The sequence below is a fragment of the Molossus molossus genome, unplaced genomic scaffold (assembly GCF_014108415.1).
Source record: "Molossus molossus isolate mMolMol1 unplaced genomic scaffold, mMolMol1.p scaffold_m16_p_3, whole genome shotgun sequence".
NCBI lineage: Eukaryota > Metazoa > Chordata > Mammalia > Chiroptera > Molossidae > Molossus > Molossus molossus.
This window is the reverse complement of record NW_023425366.1, coordinates 31,267,666-31,279,941: the sequence shown is the minus strand read 5'-3', so window position 1 is coordinate 31,279,941 and position 12,276 is coordinate 31,267,666. Positions and strand designations below refer to the sequence as shown.

General features: G+C 42.7%; 1 protein-coding gene across 1 annotated transcript in view; it reads right to left on the bottom strand.

Moving 5' to 3' along the window:
• CMBL (carboxymethylenebutenolidase homolog) overlaps nt 1-11,411 on the bottom strand; it is a 52,952-nt gene extending 41,541 nt beyond the window's left edge. The window contains exon 1 of the mRNA XM_036279122.1: nt 11,372-11,411. The gene's annotated coding sequence lies outside the window, so the exon portion shown is untranslated. The remainder of the gene's footprint in view (nt 1-11,371) is intronic.
• Nucleotides 11,412-12,276: the final 865 nt, after the last annotated feature.

The window sequence follows — 12,276 nt, the reverse complement described above, 5'->3', positions numbered from 1 at the left end:
GGCACCAAAATGAAAAACTTAGAAGATTCCAAAATGGCAGCAGAGTGAATGGAAGCTACACAGACCATCTACCACAACCAAACTGGAATTACAACTAAAATAAAGACAGATCGTAGTTAAAAAGCAACAAAAAACCAGCTTGCAAGGATCATATAACCAGGGACACTGACTCTATCCTGGTAGGATTGTGCAGGCGCAAGAGTGGGGGCTGGGAGCCCACAGACAGCAATAGCCTTAGTTGTGAGCAGTGCCCTGGGGTTCAACTCCCAAGCAGCTCTACAGTGCAGAGCCAGGACAGACGCTAAAATAGCCACAACCACTCACCTTGGGCTCTGGCAGAGGGAGAGTGGACTGGACTGGAATTGTGTGGGGACACTTGGGATTTGGAGGGGGCTCAGAGATTTTGCAGAGTTGCAGCCATGCAGGACGGTGGCCATCTTACTTCTTCCCAGGGCTCTGAGGAGAGGTGGCAGCCCCTCCCTCGGAGATTCAACCAAACCCAGGTGGGCCATTGAAATGCAAATTGAGGCTCATTAACAACCAGCATCTGCCGCACCCTCAGGAAATCCCCTTATGCTGAGCACCTGAGGTAGTTTTTCATTCAACTGAGAAACCAAAGCTCTTCAAGTAACTGCTACTGATAGCCTCCAGGCAAAAAGCTAGAAGATAACTGTACCATTCCTGGGCTAGCAACTCTATCCAGGAAAGTAAGACTTGACAGTGGTGTTTAACGTGTGCCCTCCCTCACTCATCCAAACCCAGTAGAAGGAATAACAAATAGCAGAACACCAATACCCACAGGGAAAATTTGGCAGGCTTGAAAGCCCACTGTGATAGCCAAGATGGTGAAACAAAGAAACAAAATCCAAATGAAACCACAAGAGACCTCTACCAAAGATGAGATAAATGTGGAGCAGTTAAGCAAGTTAACAGAGCTAGAATTCAGAGCCATGATCTTGAGGAAGCTTAACAGCATGAGTAAGAACATAGAAATGTTGAAAATCAACCAATTGAAAATTAAAAACCACCAAGAAGAAATCAAGAATGACATATCAGAAATAAAGAACACATTGGAAGGTCTAAACAGCACAGTAGAGGAAACTGAGGACCAAATCAGTAAATTAGAAGACAGGGTAGAAAAAAATCAACCAATCAGAAAACCAAAAGGAAAAAACAATTAAAAAACAGGAAGACAGTGTAAGAGAACTGTGGGACACCTGGAAACGTAATAATATTTGCATTATAGGAGTTCCCGAATAAGAAGAAAATGAGCAAGGGTTAGAGAATATATTTAAAGAAATAGTTTCAGAAAACGTCCCTAATTTGGTGAAGGAAGAAGGCATTCAAATTCAAGAAGCACAGAGAGCCCCAAGTAAGAAGAACCCAAACAGGCCCACAAAAATACACATAGTAATCAAAATGCCAAAAATGAGGATCTGAATATAAGACTATTCTACCCAGCAAGGCTGTCATTCAAAACAGAAGGTCAAATAAGGAGCTTTCCAGACAAAAAAAGGCTAAAGGAATACATTAGCACCAAACCAGCACTGCAAGAAATGTTAAACGGACTGCTATAATTAGTAAAAGAAATAGGAAGAAAAATACAACCAAACTACACAAAAAATCAACCAATGGCAATAAATAAGTACATATCAATAACCACCTTAAATGTAAATGGACTGAATGCTCCGATAAAAAGACAAAGAGTAGCTGATTGGATAAAAAACATGACTTATCTATATGTTGTTTACAAGAGACCCACCTCAAAACAAAAGACTCACATAGGTTGCAAGTGAAGGGATGGGAAGAAATCTTCCAAGCAAACCAAAAGAAAAAAAAGCTGGGGTAGCAATACTCATATCTGATAAAATAGATTTCAAAATGAAGGCCATAACTAGAGACAAAGAAGGTCACTACATAATATTGAAAGGATCTATCCAACAGGAAGATATAACTGTGATAAACATACATGCACTCAATATAGGCACACCAAAATATATTAAAAATCTTCTGGAGGACATCAAAGGAGAAATCGACAGCAACACAGTCATAGCAGGGGACTTCAACACCCTGATGACACCACTGGATAGATCCTCTAGACAAAAAATTAGCAAGGAAACAGAGGCTCTAAATAAAGCCCTAGACAAAATGGATTTAATAGATATCTACAGAGAATTACACCCTGAAACCACAGAATTCACATTCTTCTCAAGTGCACATGGGACATTCTCAAAGATAGACCACATGATAGGACACAAACTAAATCTCTACAAGTTCAAGAAAATTGAAATCATATCAAGTATCTTCTCAGATCACAATGGCATGAACCTAAAAATCAATTGCAACAAGAACATGCAGAGACATTTGAACACATGGAGGCTAAATAGCATGTTATTAAACAATGAATGGGTTACCAAGGAGATCAAGGAAGAAATTAAAAACTTTCTGGAAACCAATGAAAATGAACACACAATAACACAAAATCTATGGGATGCAGCAAAAGCAGTTCTGAGAGGGAAGTTCATAGCACTTCAGGCCTACCTAAAGAAACAAGAAAAGTTCTAATTGACTGTCTAATCTCACAACTTAAAGAATTAGAAAGCAAACAAAAAGAAAACCCCAGAGCAAGTAGAAGGAAGGAAATAGTAAAGATCAGAGCATATATAAATGACATAGGGACCAAAAAAAACAATTCAAAGAATCAGTGAAACAAAGAGCTGGTTTTTCGAAAAGATAAACAAGACTGATGGGCCCTCAGCTAGACTCACCAAGAAACAAAGAGAGAGAACCCAAATACACAAAATCAGAAATAAAAAAGGAAAAGTAACAACTGACACCACAGAAATACAAAATATCATTAACAGCTACTATGAACAATTATATGGCAACAAATTCGACAATCTAAGTGAAATGGACAAATTTCTAGAAACACACAGTCTCCCAAAACTGGACTGGGAAGAGATAGAAAACTTGAACAGACCAATAACAACTAAGGAAATTGAAGAGGTAATCAAGACTCTCCCAGCAAACAAAAGCCCAGGCCCAGATGGCTTCACAGGGGAGTTTTACCGAACATTCAAAAAAGAACTAACACCCATTCTCCTCAAACTATTTCAAAAAATTCAAGAAGAAGGAAGACTTTCAAACTCATTTTATGAGGCCAGCATAATTCTAACTCCAAAATCAGAAAAAGACACTACAAAGAAAGAAAATTACAGGCCAATATCCCTGATGAACATAGATGCCAAAATCCTGAACAAAATAATAGCAAATCGGATTCAGCAATACATTAAAAAAATTATTCACATGACCAAGTGGGATTCATCCCAGAGATGCAAGGCTTGTACAATATTTGCAAATCAATAAATGTGATACACCACATAAATAAAATGAAGAATAAAAACCACAAGATCATATTAATAGATGCTGAAAAAGCATTTGACAACATCCAGCATCCATTTCTGATAAAAACGCTTGGCAATGTGGGAATAGAGGGATCATATCTCGACATAATAAAGGCCATATATGAAAGACCTACAGCCAACATCATACTCAATGGGCAGAAACTAAAAGCATTTCCCTTAAGAACAGGAACAAGACAGGGATGTCCACTTTCACCACTCTTATTTAACATTGTACTGGAAGTCTTAGCCACAGCAATCAGACATGAAGAAAAAATAAAAGGGATCCAAATTGGAAAGGAGGAAGTGAAACTGTCATTATTTGCAGATGACATGATATTATACATAGAAAATCCTAAAGACTCCATCAAAAATCTATTAGACTTAATAAATGAATTTGGCAAGTAGCAGGATACAAAATTAACGTCAAGAAATTGACGGCATTCTTATACACCAATGATGAACTCACAGAAAAAGAAACTGGAAAAACCATCCCATTTACCATTGCGGCAAAATATTAAGATACCTAGGAATAAATTTAACCAAAGAAGTAAAGGACCTATTTGCAGAAAACTACAGGACATTGAAAAAAGAAATAGAGAAAGATATAAAAAAGTGGAAGCACATACCTTCTTCATGGATTGGAAGAATTAACATCATTAAAATGTCCATATTACCCTAAGCAATCTATAGATTCAATGCAATCCCCATCTAAATACCAATGACATACTTCACAGAACTAGAACAAATACTTCAAAAGTTCATATGGAACCAAAAAAGACCCCAAATAGCCACAGCAATTTTGAAAAAGAAGGACAAAGTAGGTGGGAACAATACCAGATATCAATCAGGTTATACTATAAAGCGACTGTAATCAAAACAGCCTGGTATTGGCATAAGAACAGGCATATAGACCAGTGGAACAGAATAGAGAACCCAGAAATGGACCCAAGGCAATATGCTCAATTAATATTTGACAAAGGTGGCAAGAGCATACAGTGGAGTACAGACAGCCTCTTTAATAAATAGTGTTGGGAAAATTGGACAGCTACATGCAAAAAATTAAACTCAAAAATAAACTCAAAATGGATAAAAGACTTAAATGTGACTCATGAATCCATAAAAATTCTAGAAGAAAATGTAGGCAACAAAATTTCAAACATCATACACAGCAGAATTTTCACTGATACATCACCTAAGGCAACAGAAACAAGGAGAAAATAAACACATGGGACTACATCAAACTAAAAAGCTTCGGCACAGCAAAAGAAACAACTATCAAAATGGGAAGGCAACCCACTGTATGGGAGGACATCATTGCCAATTATACATCAGATAAGGGTGTTAATTTCCAATATATATAGAGTACTCATACAACTCAACAAAAGGAAGACAAAGAACCCAAGTAAAAAATGGGCAGAGGAGCTGAATAGACACCTCTCCAAACAGGACATACAAATGGCCAAGAGACATATAAAGAAATTCTAGACATCACTAATCATCAGAGAGATGCAAATTAAAACAACAATGAGCCTTGGCTGGTTTGGCTCAGCGGGTGGAGCTTTGGCCTGCAATCCAGAGTGAACCAGGTTCTGTTCCCGCTAAGGGCACATACCTCAGTTGCAGTTTGTCCCTGGCCCTGGTTGGTCGTGTGGGTGGCAACCACTCAATGTGTCCCTTTCACTCCAATGTTTCTCTCTCTCTCTTTCTCTCCCTCCCTCCCACTCTATCTGAACAAAAAAAAATGTCCTCCGGTGAGGATAACAAAAAAATAAATAAAATAAATAAATAAAACAACAATGAGGTATCACCTCACACCGGTCAGAATGACCGCCATCAACAAATCATCAAACAAGTGTTGGCCAGGGTGTGGAGAAAAGGGGACTCTAGTGCACTGCTGGTGGGAATGCAGACTGGTGCAGCCACTATGGAAAACAATATGGTGTTACCTCAAAAAATTCAAAATGGAACTGTCATTTGACCCAGTGATTCCACTTCTAGGAATATACCCTAAGAAGCCTGAAACACCAATCAGAAAGAATATATGTACCCCCATGTTCATAGCAGAACTATTTACAATAGCTACGATCTGGAAACAGCCCAAATGTCCATCAGTAGAAGAATGGATAAAAAAGCAGTGGTATATATACACAATGGAGTACTATGCAGTAGCAAGAAAGAAAGATCTCTTATCCTTTGAGACGACATGGAGGGAACTGGAAAGTATTATCCTAAGTGAAACAAGCCAAGCAGAAAAAGACAAATACCACATGATCTCACCTATATATGGAATATAATGAATATAACAGTCTGAGGAATAGGGTAGACCCAGAAACACAGACATAGGATACAGACTGACAACCCTCAGAAGAGGGGGATGGTGGGGAGTGGGAAGAGATAAACCACAGAACTTATATGCATGTATGCATAACCAATGGACATGGACAACCAAGCCGGGGATGGGGCGGGGGGGATGAGGAGGAGGGTGTCAATGGGGTAAAAAAGGAGAAACATCTGTAATAAAAATAAAATTAAAAATAAAATATAAAAAATTTACAGTATGGAAATTCATATAATTAAAAACATAAAAGAGACAATATCAAAAGTATAAACTGTAATTTCTTAATTCATTCTTTTTCTCTAGTTATCTGTTGCCCACTATTCTGGAGAGCAGAGGAATACATTCTGTTATCAATTCCTTAATTTCAAAAGAACCCATAAAAGGAGTTTTGTCCGATCATGTGTTGCTTTTACAATAAAAGAATAAAGAGGTCACTCCTAAAATCCTGATATTGGGAGATTTTTATTTTATGTTTTTTAGAGAGTGAGAGAGGCAGGGAGAGGGAGAGATAGAAATATCTATGAGGTAGAAGCATCAGCATGGATTGGCTGCATCCTGCACACCCATACTGAGGATCGAGCCCACAATCTGGGCATGTGCCCTGACCAAGAATCAAACCAGGGACCTCTTGGTGCATAGGTCGACGCTCAACACACAGGCAGGACTGGGAGATACGTTTTCATGAAAATGTCCACAACGGAGAAAGGTCATGATGTCAAGGAGAGAGCGTGGTATACCAGTGTGGTGAGAGCTGTTGTGCAGGAAGCATTGGCCTTGAAAGGGTGGTGAAAAGAGAGCACAATTTTGCTAATTCAAAGCCAAATGCAAAGGGAGATGGATTCAAACTCCTTTGAGTCAGAAGCAAGCAAAAGCACTGATAAAGACAAAGCAAGAAGCCATCAATGAACTCATTTATCAATTTCTTATCCTTTCTCCCTCACCAGCTCTTAGTCTGAATAATAAAACACCTCAGTTTTTTTTTTTAAAATGGGTGAACATTAGTGTATTTTGCAATCAAATCTAAACCCACAAACTTTTTTGAACTGCTTTTTTTTTTAATTTCAAAGATGAAAACACTCCCTTACTGCTCTGAAAAATGGGACAATATCTCATTTGTTTTTAGAGATGAGGTCAGTTTTTATAGAAAAAGACTATTCTGTCACCATATAGGATACTATTTGTATTAGTTATCTATTGCTACATAAATAATGTCCCTACAATTTAGTGGCTTAAAACAACAATGTGCTGTTTCTCAAGTTTCTATGGGTCTCTTCTAGCTCAAAGAGCCAGTGGAAATGCTGAGGTTGGAAGGTCTGAGATGGCCTCATTCACTTCTCTGGAGCCCTGGTCTGTCTGGCTACGTGCCTGCCTGCTGGGCTTCTCTCTCCACATGGTCTCTGGGTATTCTGACCCCGTCTGCAATCTGAACTAATTCCAATAACTTCTTGAGAATGGGTTCTAAGAGATTAAAAATGGACTTTACAATACCTCTTAAGGCCTGGTCTCAGAGGTTGCACAGTGTCACATCTGCTGCATTCTATTGGCCAAAGCAAGCCCAGAGTCCAGGGGTGGAGAAATAGGTTGCACCTCTTGATTTAGGGAGGAGCAGCAAAGTCACATTACAAGGGAATGAGGACATAGGGACCCTATTACGGGGCCATGACTTTAACAGTGCACCACACTATTATTAATGATGTTTAATGTTCATATAAACACTCATTAAATTAGCTCTTGGCTCTGAAACTGTAAACTGAATGAAATTAGACTAAAGATATATTTTGGGTCAGAAGCTTGTAATCATCCCAGCTTTCATGTAATTCATTCTTATTTTAAAACTATTGGAAACCACTTATAGATGAGCTAGAGCCATCTGACACTGTGGTTTTTATGGGGATTTTAGCCATCAATGAAGAGAAAAGTAATGTGGAATCCATTAGCTATTTTAAAATGCTCTATTATTATCTAATTGTATATCAACTCTCTCTGGTTTCCTGATTTCTAAACAGTTCACAAAGTTGTAGAATTATGAAAAGATCCAATTCTTAAGAGGATGTGGGCAAACCTGAACATAAATTGGAACTAGAGCTGGAAGACTGGCAGGTCCCTGGAGCAGAAGGCACAAAGGCAGGATAACAACCATTGTGCACACAACTCAGACTTGGCCCTCTGCCTCCACAGACTGCCAAACCTGCCACACTCTGTCAATAAAGAGGTATGCTCAAATGGGGACAAGGGCCATGCAGACCTCTGACCCCGTCTGCAATCTGAACTAATTCCAATAACTTCTTGAGAAGAACGTGCCTATAGGTTCAAGTCCAGAATTTCTGGCATGGAAGTCAGGCCTCAGTTTACCCTTCTGGACCTGTCTCCTCCACTCCCAATTTCTTCACCACTGCCAAGTTCACCACACACTCTTCCCGTGGCTGGGCTTTACCCCATGCTGTTCCCTGCTCCCTGCTGCAAAGTCTTTCAGATGTGGAGGTAAATATTATTACAGCTTACAGCTGTAAAGCTGTGTTCCTCCCAACCCCCTCACCAGAGCCTCCACTCCAAACAACCACCACTGGGTGTTTCTGTGGACTTCTGCTCTCTGTGCAAAGCCTCTGGAATGGGTTATAGATGGGAGCTGGGATGTCTGTCTCCTTCTCACGTGGAGGAGGATGTCCTCACTGGATTCAGTCCTCCCTGAGCCCTATCTATTCCTCTCAATATAGTGAGCAATGTCTCTTTTAAGTCTCCATATAGTAGGCTTTCTGTGTAGAAGGTTCTTCATCAACACCTGGGTTGCAGATCCATTCAATTGCTTTTTGAACTGGCCCCAGCCCCCTCTTTCCAAAAGATCTAAAATTAGGTCTTTGATGGTTCCTTGAAATGTTCGGCTTCAAGTTGCTATATAACTCAGCAATTCCACTCCTAGGTATATAGCCAAGAAAACTGAAAACATATGCCCACACAAATATTTATACATGAATGTTCATAGCTGCATTATTCAAAATAGCCAAAAAGTGGATACAACCCAAGTGTCCATCAACTAATAAATGGAGAAATAAAATGCTATTTTCAAACAATAGAATGCTATTATTGGTGGTTAAAAAAAAGAGAGAATGAATTATTGATACATGCTACAACATAGATGAACTGTGAAAACGTTATGCTGAGCAAAAGAAGGCAGCCATAAAATGTCATATTATATGATTTCATTTAGGGGCTAGTGGGTGAGGAGGAAATGAGCAGTGACTGCTAATGGGTACAGGTTTATATTTACAGAGAGACAAACGTTCTCAAATTTCTTTGTGGTAATGATTGCACACCCCTGTGAATATGCTAAACCACTGAATTGAATGCTATGATATGTAAGTTATAGCTCCAAAAAGAGGTCAAAAATAAATCTTTTGAGCACTGTCAAAGGGTATCCAGAGGTCCGTATATTGTATGTCATTTCTGTTCTAAGCGCAAGTAAATCGCCTTGGAAAACGCTTCCGGCACTCGGCCTGCCGCCCTTTCTGCAAGCTTCAGTTTCCCCTTCTTCTTCCCCTTTCCAGCAGGGTAGGGTGGAGTTTTCAGAGTTGCAGGAGGTGGTGAAGAGCCTCTTGCCCACTGCAAGGGAAGGCTGCCCGCAAGGAGATGCGCACCTGCGGCCAGGACAGGTCCCAGGCGACCCTGCGAGACGTGGGGTGGGCCTGCACAACTGCTCAGCTCCCAGGGGCTGCGGTCCCGGGATAGGGTGGCACCTGACACTAACGGAGCTGTTGGGGTCTGACGCACCCCAGAAACTTCCGAAGATTCTGAAACATACCAAAACCGAACCTCCAGACCAGAGAGGTCGTTTCAGAGGCCAAGGGTGGTGGCCCTCAGCCTGCTCCACCACTGGGCACCCCGCACCTGGATCCCGTCCCTCTGGAGCCGCTGCCGACCTCAGGCTTGGGGGGGGGGGGGGGGGTAGTGGGAGCTGCCGAGGGCCAAGACGGGAGGTGTCCTTGGATGGGCATGATGCCCCAAAGGGCCCCCCCGAGACTGAGGGGGGGAGATGGGGAAAGAAATCCGGAGCACTAACACCGGGTGCCGAGTCAGCGAAATCTGTCCGATTCTCCGAGTGAGACCTGGCTCAGAATCAAAGGGACCGCAAGGGGTGGGAGGCTTGAAAACCCGAAATATTATTGTTAGGGAAAAAAGCAAATGAGAGTGTCGGAGCAGCAGGGGTTCAGAGGGGCGCGGAAAAGGCAGAAACGAGGCGGCCAAGGGCTAGTGTGGCAAGAGGGAGCGGCGGGATCTCCAGGGACCCGCGCCCCGGGAGGTGGGCAACGTGGGCAGGGCAGGCTGGGTGTGCGCCAAGAAGCGGAGGGGGTTCGAAGGGAGGCAGCAGTTCTAGATGCTGCGTGCATAAGATGCTCGGAGACGGGTTCAACACCAACACCGAGTGCTTGCAATCCATCTACTCGAATAGAAACCACATCCCAGGTGCCCCATGGTTGTCCTAGTTTTGCCTCTAAAAATCGTGCCAGCTGCAGGAATCGTAGAGGCAGGCAAATAGGGGATATCTTGCCCCCTGCCCATTCGGGAGCCATTCACCCGGGCGGCTGGCCTTTGGGGCTTCCTTGGGCCACCATGTCACAAGTTGCTCCCTCTGCTGCCCTCCAGCCAAAGTGGCAGGGACGCTTTCAAGGGCTGGTGTCAGATGCCTGCAAGAGTTTCAGGGGTGAACAAGAGGCTGTCCATCTAGACCGTCTTATCACATCTTTTACTGCCAAAATAATTTGTTTATTATTTAACAATATACAAAATACATTGTGACAGAATAAACGGCACTCCAAAGATGTCTACCTTATAATCCCCAGTACCTATAAATATGTTACAGGGAAAAACAAAAAGTTGGTGGAGGCGTGCTGCATGTGTAGCAGGAGGCAACAATGAGGGGATCCAAAGGTTGTAGCGATGATTGAAATAAGTCAGACGCCAAAGGTCCTTACTGTTTGATTCCATTCAGACGAAGTTCAAAAGCAGAACAAATTGATGATTATGGAAGTCACGTTAATATCCGTGGGATTGGGTATTGAATGGGAAGTGCCGGAGGGAATTCTGTGCGTTCCTGGGTGTTACAATTTATCAAGATGTGCGTTTAGGCTTTGTACACTTTTACAGTATGTGTTAATCCTAAAAGATTTAGACCACCCCCACCCCAACCTTGGCGCTGCGGCACTGAGATTGAGAAGACGTTAACAAGGCATTCACGCCGATTCAACAGAGACTCGATTTACGTTGTTTGTTATTTCGTTGCTAAGCAACAGAGTCTGAGCTGCACAACCAAGTGACGACAACCAGTAGCAGGCTACGTGGGGGATGTGCTAAGACAAGGATCCGGGACAGACCGACGTGGACAATCCCCAGCCCTTTTTTGCTCTGGGGGGTGAGGGTGGAGCTGGGAGGAGGTGAGAGGGGAAGGAGGAGGACGTGGGGGTGGGCGTTGAGCAGCAAGGACCAGCAGCAGGCCCGGCCTCTCCCTGACGTGGGCTGGCTGCAGTGAGCCACTTTTCTCGCCCGCCTGCTGCATCTATCCCTATGGCAACTGCTCCCCGGTGCTGGGGCTAAAATGAGGCTCTGTGGGTGTCACCACAGTGATTGGAGATCTCACCTGCGGTGGAACACAGTGGCCTGATGAGGAAATTGATGAGTCACTGCAGGAAAAAGCTGATGCTTGTTGGGCAGGGTCATTCCTGTCAAATGGGACAGATTTGAAGATGAGGTGGGGATAGGCTCAGAGAATGGTTGAAGGTTATCTGAAGGGCAGGGTGGGCAGGGCACTACAGAAAGATATGAGGACCAGTGACAACTAAAAAGACCACCCAAATGAGAACAGCAAAGTCTGTTTACTCAGAGCTTGCTAAATAAAAGGAGTTAGCCCTTTCTCCTGTTTGGCAGAGACTCAAAGGTGGGCAAAGGAGTGGGGAAAGCTTCGTAGTGGAAAAAGGGACGGCTTCAAATGTGCTGATTGGTGGCTGTTGGCCTGGGGAAGCTGAAGCAGCTAACTAGAAGAGGGGCATCCTAGTAATTGGTTAGGAGGAGCACATTTGTCTTTTTCTGGTTGGTCCTAAATTGGAAGCACAGTCAAAAATTAAAGAAGCTGACAGTTATTAAGTGCTGACCATTCTGGGCCAATTGCTGCAGAGGTTGTGGTCTGGCTTTCTGGGCTGGTTGCAGCACACTGTGGGTCAGAGTGCTGTTGTCATATATGGTCTGGCCTTTGTCCATTTGCCTATTCAGTCTCTCAGTGACTACCTGGAAGTTATACAGGTTAAGGGAGTGGTCCCCATGGTCTTACTAACAAGGAGGTGAGGCACTGTGCAGAGTAGGGACACAGTTGTGAGCCTTACCCCTACCCCCAAAGAAATGGGACATGGGGAGCATCAAGAGGGGTAGGTGAGGTTAAACACCCATCAAACTCAGAAACACAGGGAGCAGTGCACCTCTGATGGAAACTTAAAGTTTCTCTTGTGACCTGAGAAGTGTTCCTAGCACAGCCTGGAGCCAGACACTGAG